A 14,289-nucleotide genomic window follows, 5' to 3' on the forward strand; every position below is an offset into this window, starting at 1 on the left:
CCCCTTTTGCCATTTGCCAACGCTCGGAGCCATTAATAACAACATTATTGTTATTAAATGCATCAAGTGGTGATTTTAAAAAGAATAGAAGAAAGCCCCAATGCTTCAAAAGCAGGGATTCAGGAGGGAAGGAGCTAACAGGACCGAGGCCCCTGCCTCTCTGGAGGATGTGATGGATGATAATGCTAATATTAAATAAGCAGAGAGGCTTTTAGCAGCTCTGTATTTAAATGTCAGATGCTGATGGGCCATAATGAGATAATAGTGCTGAGAGCAATTAGCCTGCCAGACGCGGAGAAGACGAGACTCGTGCAGCAGTTTCTACACACCCTCGTGTACGTACTGTGTTTTGCTGAGCGGGGGAAACAACCGACACATAAAGGGGGGAAGTAAACAATGCTTTTAATACATAATGCGATGATTTATTCATCGGCTGTTTCAACGAGGACAACCCGCTACAGTGTGTTGTGGTGGGGTTCGTTTAGTCCTGCACACAGCTGACAACTCAAAACATGACGCATCATTATTTAGGCTTATCTGCTGCTGTGGAGGTTTGTTCCTCCACAGAAACCATACCAAACCTCTTCTTCTGGTTTCTTATTAATCATAAATACACAGTGTACATAAGAGGGATTGTGTGACCATGTTTGTATTTTTTTTTTTAAATGTGAGATTACAAATTGTATGCACAGAGTCAAGTTAGTTGTGCTACTTTAACTTGAAGAAGAAGAAGAAGAAGAAGAAGAAGAAGAAGAAGAAGAAGAAGAAGCAGAAGAAGAAGAAGAAGAAGAAGAAGCTGGAGACTATTCCCTGTGTAATCTGTGTAACACCTACTGGCGGCGCATCTCACCTAGCTTGTGAGACACGCACAATGGAAAATGGAAAGCAGGTCTGCTGTTAGCTGTTAGCTCGCGGGCTAACTAGCACGCACAATCAGCTGTTAAACTAAACAGCTGGCGTAGTGACCACTTCCCCGCCTGCCACTGGGTTTTAGTTAACTCTGACCTTGTCAAAAAGTCTTTCACAGCTGACTCTGGTCTTCACAGTGTCTCTGACATGTTTTGTGTGCCACGCTTCAAGGCTGCACATCAGGAACAATATACTTTCTGCACACCTTGTTGTTCAAATCTCTAAACAGATGCTCTTGATGTTTATTGATGATGAAATATGAAAACCGTTTTATCTTCCATCGCACTAAATACTTCTGTTGCTTGGCTCGGGTTGCCAAACTTATTTAATCTGTCAGATGTGTCTTCGAAAAGGAATTCAGGCCTTTTGACTGAAGAGTTTTTATTTCTGAAGCTCCTTCACATTACACTTTGATAGTTTTGGCCACAGGTTGAATCGAGCCGTCGCTGCTGATAGGACAATATAGATTTTCATCCTTTTTAAATCTGTCTCTAACTCTCTAAACAGCACACTGCGTGAATTGTTATATGTCAGCAAAAGTGTGTGTGTGTGTGTGTGTGTGTGTGTGTGTGTGTGACAGAGAGGATACAGGTGTTGTTAGCAAGCTCTGAAGGTGACTGCTGGTCTCATCCATCAAACCGGCTTTCCTCGGGCTGATCCCTAATGGATCCCCTCAATCAGAGCCGCTCACTGTCAGTCGCAGTGCAACAAAATGAGAAATCAGGCAACTGGTCGGCGCTGGCCAAGGTTGTGAGTCATATAAAGGGGACAAAGTGATAAAGACCAGCTCGTGTCCAGCCTGTTGATTAGTATTGAGTGATCCCGGCGCTTCAGCCGCTCATGACGGAAGCAGGACATCAATCCGGACGACGCCGCTTCTTCACCAACTATAATTCTGTATATTCAGTGGATTCAAACCTGCGAGCTTGGCTTTAGTGTGAGGGGATGTGTTGGCTGTGCATATATATTTATAAATATATATATAGTGGTCAGTTCACATCAGTCTGTGCCTTCTTTTAATTGCCCTTACCGTGTCAAATTAACTTCTCTTAATAATAAATCTATATAATTTGATAACAGGCTATGGACTGAGTGTGCCAGAGGTTTTGATTTCATTCCGTGCAATTTACCGCCGTAATGGAAATGGTAAATGGGCTGAGCCGCTCCGTGCTTTAAAAAATAGTCCCGCGCTAATGTAGTTATCAAGTGTTAACGCACTTCACTTTACCACCGCCATTAAAATCTATGAAGGGAGGACAGATTCAAACAGAGCATTCACTTTATTCTTCTGTGTCCTGGCCTCCTTACTATGTTAAATGCTGGTTCTGTCTTCCCTTCACGGTAATTTGATTTGAGAAGCTAATATACTGAAAGCCTCCTCTTGCGGTTTTGTGTCCAGCTATTCATTCTCTCGGCTTTAAAAGCACCTAAAGCCTTTATTATTGAAAAGGCCTCTATTTGGGGTTTTTAGGGTCTGACAATATTGGATACCACATATTCCGCAGTGAAGAGAGAATGAAAAGGCTTCTGAGTGCCGTCGGTGCCTAAAATAGATTCATTATACAGCGCCTGTGTGTTTGGCTTCTAAACAGACAGGAAGAGGCAGCCGGTGATTTGTAGAGATTTGGAGCTGCAGTGGAGTAATCGCACTAAAAGCTCTCGCCGCAGGCTGGGCATCAGCGTCGAACCCATCGCTCCATACCATGTGGGTGCAGACCTTTAATGACTGTTTCAGTAGCTCAAGGCCGGGTTTACCAACCAGCATACACCCCGGTTCGCCTTTTGCTTTAGTGCAGTGGGTCTCAAACTTTTTCTGTCGCGCCACACTTTGGAGGAAGCAAAGTGTTCGGGCCCCACCGCCCCAACAGCATGGGAAGAAAATGGTCCAACTTTTTGAGACTTAAGAACATTTTAATCCCTTTCAAGTAAACCAGATTGCTCCATCAGATAAACAGTAATAACATGTGCAATCACTTTGTTAGAACAATGCAAATAAAGTTATATATGTGCAAAAAAAACCTCATATTTGGCAAAAAAGATGACCAAAGAAGCCGGTTGGATCCCTGTTTTCTCCCCATAGTTTCATGTTGAAGTGCCCTTGAGCAAGACACTGAAGCCCCAGAGCTTCACAAGCAGCACAAAGCTCTTTAATTACTAAAGATGGTAAAATGCAGAGAATAATTCCCCCACTGTGGGATTAATAAAGGATTCGCCTGTAATACCTCCGCGCCCCACTAGAGGGTCGCGCCCCACAGTTTGAGAACCGCTGGTTTAGTAAAGTGTGTGTGCAACTAAAACGCTAAAAGTCTTGCTTTTGAGTCGTTTTTTAAAATCTTTTTACAATATTAGCAAAATGTAATGGACGTAAAGGCAGGTAGCACAGATGGTTTACTGGGTCTCTAGTGAAATATAATGTTGTGTTTAGTCATTGCACTTAACGGGTGTTAACGCGTGCGAAGGTCCGGAACAACACAATAACGTCTAACTTGCGCTATGATTTAGTGCCATAAATATCAAAGTCGCCTCGTTGCCCTGCAGCTTTAAATTCAGTTCATTCAGCTGTGAAGGGATGTCGACCACAAAAAAAAAAAAAATCCATATCCATATTCTCCTCATCTTCTAAAAATAGAGCAAACTGTGTGCAGGGGCGATATCTGTGGTGGTGGAAGACACTTTTCAGCTCTCTTCTCTCCTGTGTTAACGTTGTTGGCCGGTGAATGAATGTGTTTGGGCTCTTGTGAGTGTTCAGTTTCTGCTCCTTCACTTTGGATGTGAATGGGTTAGCGTGCTTAAAACATTTGTGCGCTTCACAATGCCGCTTTTTTTTAGAATCGGCCACAGTTTCCGCTGGTTTTGACCTGGCAGTCGTAAAAAAATGAGCCAACACGAGCTTGTTCCTTCTTTGTTAAACATTTCTCTTTTTTTGGAGAACGCCATGTGAAGTAACTTCTGTGACTCTCGTTCTTCTTTGACTATTCTCTCGCGACTGTTTTTACACTATGCCATCACTATGATCAATATATTATCAGCTTTAGGCAGCTAAAATGACTTTATTAAGATGGTTAAAAGAAAATAATATTGACTTTTTTTGGTAATATAGAGCTTTTTGTTAATTGGAAATGTTAAAAGTTTAATAATTTTTCGTGAAAATGCTCTTTTAAAGCACTCTCCACTGCCAGGAATTACATTTTGAGGTGGAAATGCTGAAGCCATGATGAATTATTCATTTTATTGGACAGAAACAAATATAAACAAATGGAAGAGAATCAGCTTTATAAAATACAGATGGCATGTGTTCACTCCATGTTGCTCAACCCACCAAATTATGTTGAACCCGTGACAGTGTTCTCACAAACAAGTTGCTCATCAGGAAAACAGACAACGGTTATTTTAACTGTTTAACAGGTGAGCCGCTGTAGAGAGAGAGCGATACGACAGTGCTGTTGTGCGTTAAGTAAACCGGTCGTGTTAGTAAGTCATATCCATTGCATTCCTTCTCTTTTGTTCCTGCGGCAGGCCGATGACGGATGTGGTGATATTAATATAGGTGGCCATATTGATCCGGGGGGCCTGCACACAGTCATACATACAGCTGTCGGGTGGTGGGCTCGCCCATGCCCATAAGTCAGTGTCTGGCTGGGAACACCAGGGGTGGTGTGAGCACCCATCAGGAATTAATCAGGGGAGATTCGGCGCGGCCCTCTTGTATCTACTACTTCACAGGGTTCATATTCGTTGTTTGGCTGCAGCTTTCAGGAGAAACTCAACCCATGAGACTCATCATGGTGATCCGGTCCAAAGCGTCCCACCGCTCGGGTCACGCTCCAACTTCTGAAATGCGAATATATGCTGAAGATCTCTCATCGAGCAGGTTCATTAAGAGGACATCTGTCTTCGCGTCTGTTGGAGGTCTCACCACCTCGTCTCCGTCGTGAACCCTCCGGCGTTCCCTTCCCTCCCTTACCCGAAAAACCTAATGAAGGCCCCGTGGTTACAGTCCATGATTATCATACAGAGAGGATCATATCCCATTGATTTTATGCAGATGATCACCTTTCTGTGTACGCGGGGCTGATGGCGGTAGTAATTTACAGAAGAAAATCAATTACCCTTCTCGTCTGCAGGAGTAATTGTTTATTATTTTCCTATTAGACAAACTGTGTTGATCAATGTAATGGAAGGATTGCCCATGAATACTATCAACATAAATAGATTCGCCTTCGACATTAGTACTAGTTTTCCTTTTAATGACCTGTACAATGTCAAACCAATGCCACTGGCTGAGATTTAAGCACTGTGTGTGTGTGTGTGTGTTTGGTGTGGCCTACACAATGGATGCGGTGTCCCATTGTGTAGAAAAGTCTCAACATTTTAACTTTTTGCAAACCTAGAAACTCTCATCTGGTGCGCAGATGTGCACTCTCTGGCGGTTTTGGCACGACGAAACAATTCCATCGGAGATGCTAAGCGCGAGGATCCCGCTCGTCGGACACTGTTGTTGTTTCACAAATGTGCTGCTGATGTGAATAGTCAGTGGTCCCCCCCCCCGCCCCCCTCCCTCCTCCTTACCTCTCTTGGCCCTCGTCCTCAGCCTCTCCGCCTGTATCCGCCTGGATTGATCTAGACACAAACTAATCACTATTACTCACTGAAGTAATTGGCCCGGCCCAGATCACAGAGTAGCAACCGATCGACTGGTCCGGGTGGATCGATGCTCTGATCAGAAGAAGGGTGGGGGGGCAGAAAGTCGGAGGAGGGAGGTGTTTTGTGATGTGGCAGGCAGATCAATCTGGCCGAACGGCACAGTTTCTGGGTGCGTTCTAGTCCACCTGGCACGTTCACCGCGCCGCCCGTTGTGACCTTGCCACCGAGCGGCTTTGCCCGCCGTCTGCGTCTCGGGATTCAGAACCGGGGGCTTTTACAGTCGTTACTAATTCTCCCGCACTGCTTCTCGTCCTTTTTCCAGTCTCGCAAGAAGCAAACGCCTGTGCACCGCGACGCTTCCACCGAGTTACCGATCAAACAAAGGTTGAGCACAAAGCCAATCGACACAAACTTTTCTGGCTTTGGCCAGGAAAAAAAAAAAGGGAAACCCGTCCTCGAGCTGACTTCTGGACAGTTGAGTCGATATCTAGAAACCGAGAGATCTCTTTATTTAAAATGTATGGAGAGCGAGTAAAGGTGACAGGAAACCACAGGCGCACCTGATATTTATTACTGACTGGTCACCTGTTCCCGCTCCTGATGATGGGTTTAAAGTAAAACTCTCTTTGGAGTAACTCCACTCTTCAGCCTCTCCATAGGACGTACATTCACCTGAATTATTTTGTATGTGCGCGTAGTGCTGACCAGTCCATTAACCATTCCACGAGGGCCTCTAATGACCTTTTGATTACAGCCATTAGCCTATTTATCTCAGATTGTAACACTATTTGCACCGCAAAGGTGGAACAGTAAATTAAGAATAGTCAGCGGCTTGTCGGCGTAAAAGCTGGAAACATCGCCGGCCTCCTGCGGTAACCTGTAGTCCTGCACAACAAAGCGAGCGAGTGTGCAGGAAGTGGTCGTAACGTGATGAGGAAGTAGGAAGTAACAAGCTTTTAGCCACGCCCATAAAGCCAGGATCTATTTCTAAAGTGACTTTCTTCCTTTTAAATTGAATTAATTGTTTAAATATATTTTGGATTTTGAGCCTTTGCTTGAATAAAACACGCTATTTGAAGAAGGTCACATGACTGAGGCCATTTTCCAGAAAAAGTGTACATTAATAATGAATCAAATAAGATAAAAGTCACAATCTTATGTCAATATTCGACAAAAATGGAGCAGGTCCAGGATTTGTCTCGAGGTGACATTACAGCTGCGTAAAGAATTCCCAATTTTAAGCATGAGCTCGATGTAGTATTGTAGAAATGGCTAAAAAAGTGAATCCTATTGTAACCTGGAGCTGTTCAGTCCAGCTGATGTGGATCGTAACTGAACATCTCAAAGAAACCAAAGCAAACCTCGACTCCTTCACTAAGCGCTGACGCCGCTGTGGCCGAGTCCTCCGATTACATGAAACACCTCGGATCCCTCTTCGGGCATTTCGGCCTCAGCCGCTGCGTTTCCCCTCCCACGCTCGGCCTACTTTCCCGAGCAGGTGGTCCTAATATTTCATGCGCTCAGTGTGTTTGCAACCCTTAGCCCCCGGCCGCTCCTGCCCCCTTGTCCATCTCTTCATCCCCAGAGCCCATTTTCTCTTTCATCCACGCCGGTCTTCGGCGTCGTCCCGCTTTTTTAGGAGGTTCCTGCTCGGCCAGACAGAACGCTGAGCACAGTTTCGGAGCGCTCGGCCTTCCCCTCCTTCCCCCCCCACGCCACCTTCAACATTCTCATCTCAGCATCTCCCCCGACGCCGCTCCCGTCTCGCTTCCACCTCTCCTCCATCTCCCTCGACTGCCCCTTCTCTCTTTCTCCCCCCCGTGCTTTTCGCTTTCATCCCCTTCTCCTTTCCTTTTCCCCTTTCCTCTCTCTCTCTCTCTCTCTCTGTGGTTGTTGATTGGGTGTCTGAGTGCTTGTGGCAGCTGTGTGTTGTGTGTAATAGAGCAGAGAGGCTAGTCTGAATACGGCGATGGGAGAATTTGTTTATGTGAGAGATGCATAGATGGAGACAGGTCTCCAGACGCTGCGGGCTCTCTCTCGCTGTCATCCCGCATTCGGGCCCTGACAGGAGATCTGAGATGGCCAAATATGCCAGACGCTCGGCCCCCGAATCCCCAAGCTGCACCCCACAGTCCAACCCATGTGTGTTTGTGTTTATTCAGATTCGACAGAATGACTTTGTGTGTGTCTCTCCAGGATAGCGCGCTTGATCAGATTCCCCTGCCACAGCCTCGGTCCAGGGTCCATTACCACTGAGCGACAGAGGCGAGAAGCTCCGCCGGCTTCTCCTCTTTCTTTCTTTTTTTCATCCCATCCCAGTGATCTCTTTCTCTGAGATGTTAAGTCTGTTCAGCGGGGCAAGGACTCGGCTTCCATCGGCGGACGCCGAGACGCGTGTCCACCTCAAACAGCTCATTTAGCATTTTCATCCCCCCCCCCCAGCCTCCCTCGCCGCCGCCTCTCTGCTCGGCGCACTTGTAGCCGCGCTCGTGTCGCGAATGTTCGCCGCAGTTTGTCCAAGTTAGCCTTGTCACTTCGGCGGCGTGTCTTCGGGGAGACTCTTTGTCTCCGCGTCGCCCCGTGATGCGCGACCACGGCGTGTTATTCAAATCGAGCGTCCTTTGAATCGAAGGCCCTCTGCCGTTTCGTACCGAGCTCCTTTTTGCGAGAGTCCACTGTGACGCTCGTGAGGCGCAAAGCGACTGAGCGCTGGCACTCGTTTCCCTAAATGGAAACAAACTAACGTATCGGAGTAATGCGCTTCCAGGAGCAGGAGGAGGAGAGACGCTACAGCGCAGTTAATGAAGACTGAACCCGGAGTGGCCGGGCCGAGTCTCCGGCCCGCGGTTCCCCATTTAGGGTCCATGCGTCCGTCAACGCGTCCTCCTCCGGCTGCATTCTGGGAGCGACCGCAGTCGGCATGTTGTGGCCTTTTTCTTTAACTACCTTCAGCAATCACATTTGATGCTCCTTAATTATCCAACACCCCCCTCCCGCCCTCCTTTACTCCCTCCACCGCCACCTTCTGCCTTCTTTTTCCGCTCAGCCGCAGAGACGACGACGCGTTTGCTTACCGCTCTGCCTCTGCACTAAGTGTTCGCCTGCATGTAAATTAATCTTGATTCACTTTACCCTGCCCCGCTGAGTGCTACAAATTACCCTATAGCAACGGAACAGCACAAGTGAAGAAGAAGAAGAAGAAGAAGAAGAAAAAAAAGCCAAATTGCTGCACTTGATAGGCTGTGTGCTCGCGTGCTTTATGCCGCTGCATTAGGGCGACATAATGAATGCTCTCTTTCGAGAAGTATTGTGGCTTTTTAATTCATCCTGAATGGGGAATGTTTGTGCATCCTTCTCTCAACGCGACCCGCCCGCCCGTGTGTATGTGTGTGTTTTCTCGAAGAAGAAGCTTTAATGAAGGAGGCCTTGCCGGGGTAACCACGAGGCGCGCATTCACCCCACCACTAACCACCCTCCTCCTCCAAAGTCAGCGTCCATCATTCCCATTTACAGGAGCTTGACAAAATGAGCTGCCTTTGTGCCATAGTCGCCCTAATTGGCCGAGGGAGAAAAACAGGCTTTTGACACAAACACACAACACATTCACTTACCGCAGCACTTGTCTCTCCGTGGATGTTAATGCCAAAGAGGTTGAGGTTTTAATTCACCAGAACAGAATTGGCTCGGGCTCGAGTGCTTCGTTTTCTACCCTGACTGCTTTCCTTTTTTCGTTTTTTTTTTTTTTATTGCTTTTTTTTAACCACAGTTTTATGTTCTTTCTTCACTGATGGATGTTCGCTGAGTACTTTACTCGCGTGTCTGGTGAGAACATGTCCCTTAAGAAGTCGGTCTTGCTCCGTCATCACGACCGAAAGTGTTATGTTTTTTTTATTTGCTTTGTTTGATATCACCATATTAGTCAAATCTTGTACTGCATATGAAATAACCTTGACTATTGACAAAGCAAGGACACTCACTGTGGGTATGTTCTGCTGTGTGTGTGTGTGATAGTGTGTGTAAATCAATGACAGTGAATGGGAGGAACCCCTCTACAAACCCTCATCTTTCATCTTGAATAACCGATATCATAAACAGACGCTACTCATCAATCTCACCTGTGTTCCCAATACAAAGATGGGAGGCAGGCCTATTTCCCTCTCTTTCTGCAGACCTGATGACATTTACTAAATTGCCCTATGCGTGTATACACACAGAGAGCAATGTGTTTGTGAGTGTGAGTGTGTGTGTGTGTGTGCCTAATGTTTGTGCTCGGCAACATTTGTGCAAACTTGATGCCGTCTGTTTGTGTTTCTGTAATATTTTGTCGATCAATTTGGTTTGAGTGGACAGTTTGGTTTCCAGTGGTCTTTACACTTTTTTTTCTCTCTATTATTATTTTATTTTTTTTGCAGTTATGTAGTTTGGCATCCGTGCAGCTCCGTGAGCGTCCACAGAGGGGCAGTGCAGCAGTTTGCAGCCGCTGTTGTGGACCAAAGGGTGGGAGAGAAAATGAAATAAAAGTGGGGATAAATCAGGAAAACCAGCACACATGAAGAAGAGGTAAAGATTGAATTATGTTTAATGATGTCATTTGGAGAGGAGTGTGCTATATTATAACAAATGATAAAAATGTGTTTTAATGAGTAGTCATAAAGACTCGGTAGACAATCTCATTCAATAGGACTCAGAATTGGCCTACGAGGGTCCTCATGGCTAGAAAAGGAACAAAGTGACTTTGGGCCAATTATTGCACGCCTGTTTATTATCAGTGTGTGTGTGTAAGTGTGTGTGTGTGTGTGGCCCAAGGTCATGGTAAACATACTACATCATACCTTCAGGCAACAGTGATAATCCCCTGGATAAATAATAGATGGAGTATATAAATCTATTAGTCCAAACAAGCCTGATAAAGACATTTATCCCTTTGAGAGGGGGGATTACCACACTAAGACCCATACGTGTGTGTGTGTGTGTGTGTGTGTGTGTGTGTGTGTGTGTGTGTGTGTGTGTGTGTGTGTCACTATAACGTTGACAGCAGAGATAAAGCACAGACACTATGAATCCATTTTTAATAACGTATTTACGTCTCCTAAAACATGGCTGCTAACCTTCCATCTGTAATATCACTTGTCTCGCATGCAACATTACACACACATTTTTCAGCAATTGTGATTAAAAGGCTCTCCTCTTCTTTTTTTCCTTCTTTTATTTCTCTTTTCGAGCTCAAGCGGCGCTCAGCCAAGTGTTCTCCAGCCAACTGTTCCTCTCTCCGAACTAGAACCAAACAAAGTTCCCCCGCTACCGCAAAACGACGAGCGCCACGGCAATTAGACGGTATCAATTAAATATCATTACGTTTGTAATTAATCTGCACACAATTCATTAAACGCTAATTCCATATGAAAATCCGGGAGAGGAGAACGCCATCAATACGCTGCTTTAATTAGCGCGTGATTGACAGCGCGCTGAAACGGAGGGGTTTTCGTACAGGAGGATGACTCGGCCTGTGTGTGCGTGTGTGTGTGTGTGCGTGTGTGTGTGTGTGTGTGTGTGTGTGTGTGTGTGTGTGTGTGTGTGTGTGTGTGTGTGTGTGTGTGTGTGTGTGTGTGTGTGTGCAGAGTGGATCATCTTAAGTGTGTAAAGATGAACTCCCCTCTGTCTGTTGATGGTAATTACATTTGCTCCCTGTGGGGTTGCTGGTATGGCCAGGCTTTGATGGGGGTGTGTGTGTTTGAGGCGTGTGTGTGTGTGTGTGTGTGTGTGTGTGTGTGTGTGGGTGGAGGTGGGGGCATGATCTGTGCTAATTGTTGTACATGAGAGCATGTTTTGGCCCACACACACACACACAGCATGAGCACTGTGTGTGCGTCTGTGTGTGTGTGTGTGTGTGTGTGTGTGTGTGTGTGTGCGTGTTCAAGAGGTGTGAAACTGAATGGAGCCATATGACTACAGGTCACACCCAGAGTGCGGTTGCTTGGATACAGCTCCTGAAGCATCTTGGAGGGGTGGTACTGGGGTACTCCATCTTCAGCCCACGCCCCTCCCACCACCTCCAGCTCCACCACCTCCACCTCCACCACCCTGGTCCTGCTTCCTCCCCTCCGTCCCCCTCTCGGCCACTTCCCCCCCTGGGGTTTTGTCTGAATGGCCGGGGCTGACAGCGGCTGAATGCTTCTGGGTGACAAGGGGGTGGTGTCCTATTTGTCCCTAAATGCTTCTCTATAGACCCCCCTGATAATAGACTGGCTGCCTGTCCCCCCCCCCTTTTCCCCACCCGCTCCGCCAAACCTCCACCCACTCTGTCTCTGTCTCCTTGTCTCATTGTCTCCCTCCTCACCCCTCTCCGTCTCGCTTTCCTCCCCATCATGTCTCCTTCTCTTCCCATCTCTTTCTCTGTCTCTCCTCTTTTCTTTTTTTTTTTTTTTTTTTACTCTTCTCTCTCTCTTCCCTTTCCTTTCCTTTCGCCCGCCCTACCTTCAGGTGCATCGGGGTCCAGTCGCCACGATGCATAAGCATTCTTCTGCCGGCTTGTTAGGTTGTCCGTGTGCGGCGTTCGAGTGTCGCGTGCACGTGGGAAAAAAAAGAAAAGCGTAAGGTCTGCTTGCTTGTTACTCACCTCTCCAGCTCCTCGGCATTGTCCAGCACCCGCCCCCCACCCTCCACACACCCCCACCTTTGGCTCCGCTCGCCCCGCTTTTTGATGTCGGTCTTTCATGCTTTTGTTCGACGGACATAGCTGAGGATACCTTTGATGATGCCCGCAGGCCTGTTAGTCAGGCTGTGTGATGAATGAGCGGAAAAAGGAAAAAATAAAAAGTCTCCTTTTTAATGACGGATCTGTGATCAAATGAGAAGAAAAAAATAATAATAATAATGAAGCGATGAAACCAATTCGAAAAAAAGAAATGCATAGATCAAGCGTCTTTCTCTGTATTCACCACACACACACACACACACACACACACACACACACACACACACACACACACACACACACACACGGAGAGGTCACCGGCCTGCACATGAGGGTCACTCCTCTGCTCAGTGGATTCACTGCATCGGATGTTTACGTGTGCTTTCGCAGTAGCGAGAGAGAGAGGAGGAAAAAAAAATCTGTTTGCCAACTTGAATGTGCATGAGTGCATGCTTGATTTGTATGTGTGTCTCTGTGTGTGCGTGTGTGTGTGTGTGTGTGTGAGAGCATGCACGCTCGCGCTAGGGGTCAGGAGTGAAGATGTTACCCTCTGGTCATTCATCACAAGCGTGACACGCTCTTCCCCGCGCTCCGGTACGCAGAGGCAATGTTTTATAAAAGAATAACACGTCAGCGGCCACGCGCCGGCCATCCATTACCGCGCGGTGCAAACCTGCAGAGAGACCACACATCTCACTGCGCTGCATACGCAGCCGCACTCATTGCTCTGCCCATTTGTTTTGGAGGACTTATTAAAAAAAAAACGATGCGTTGACCTATAAAATCCTGCTTCTTCTGGCACTGTGTGTGGGGTTTTGTGTTGTCCTGAAGCAGAAGATGGGAGGACACCGGAGGCCCAGGACCCGAGAAGCAGAGTTGGTTTATGGGAGCTGAGCAGACCTTGACAGTGTTTGAACGCTGGAGGGAAAACATCTTCATCTTCTCTCTCTTACTTCACACACACTCACACACACACACCCTGGCATCACTCATCTAGCCGACAGCAGCTGCTGCTACTACTTCACACACACTCACACACACACACACACACACATATAGTTGTCATGTTGATAAATTAATGATGTATTATTGAGTGAGACAACGTGATACAGAGCCGCCGTATGAAATACCCAATCTGTAGCTTTTGGGACAGAATTTAAAGACGATACGTTTATTCATCTTCTTGCAGCGCGTCATGATAAAATGGACACTGGACTCACGTCAGCAGCCGTTAGCTTAGCACAAATACTGAAAGCAGTGTTAGAAAGTTAGCCTGACCTTTGTCCAAACTAACAAAAAAAGGCCTCAAAGAAGTGATTCATTGCCCGTTCATAGGCACGATTATATATAGTCTGGCATTTAAACTCTCACACTATGGCAAATTATCATTTTCACCCCTAAAGATTAAACAACAATAATGTGTTAATTAGTGAGCTTTAGAGGCGTTTCCTTTTTGGACAAAGCCGTCTGTTTTGAAGTCTTTGTGCTAAGCTAACCGGCCGCTGGCTGCATCTTAAATCCCAACCAGATGATAATATTCATAATGTCAAACCATCACCTTGAAGTTTTTGGTGATGATGATGTTTCCGCTCATGTTTTCCGATGTTACAAACCATTAGCAGCATCACAAGAGTGGAAGTCGTCCATGTTGTTGTGTCTCGTGTTGGTTTCTGTGTGAAGAGAAACTATAACAATCTTGAACTTTTCGGGCGACAGCTTTAGCAGTTCTGTTGTGCGACCTTTTTTAAAAGATTATAAGAGGTTATGATAATTGTTAAATAAGCATTATGACTATTTATGAGCCTATAACTGTGGTTGTACATTGCTTAAAACAGATTATAACACACATATGCTTATAATGCATGTTATAAAAAGAGATACCCATAAATCAGTCAACTCTAATGGGCACAAGGAGGACAGGATCGTACTCTGTGTGAGCGATACAGACGTGTTTCCCACATGTGAACAAATCAGGTGGCTTCTGCAAAGAGTGAGTGTGTGTGTGTGTGTGTGTGTGTGTGTGTGTGTGTGTGTGTGTGTGT

This window comes from Clinocottus analis, unplaced genomic scaffold, assembly GCF_023055335.1.
Source record: "Clinocottus analis isolate CAN_PGR_092001 unplaced genomic scaffold, fCliAna1.0.p SCAF_7, whole genome shotgun sequence".
Taxonomy (NCBI): Eukaryota; Metazoa; Chordata; class Actinopteri; order Perciformes; family Cottidae; genus Clinocottus; species Clinocottus analis.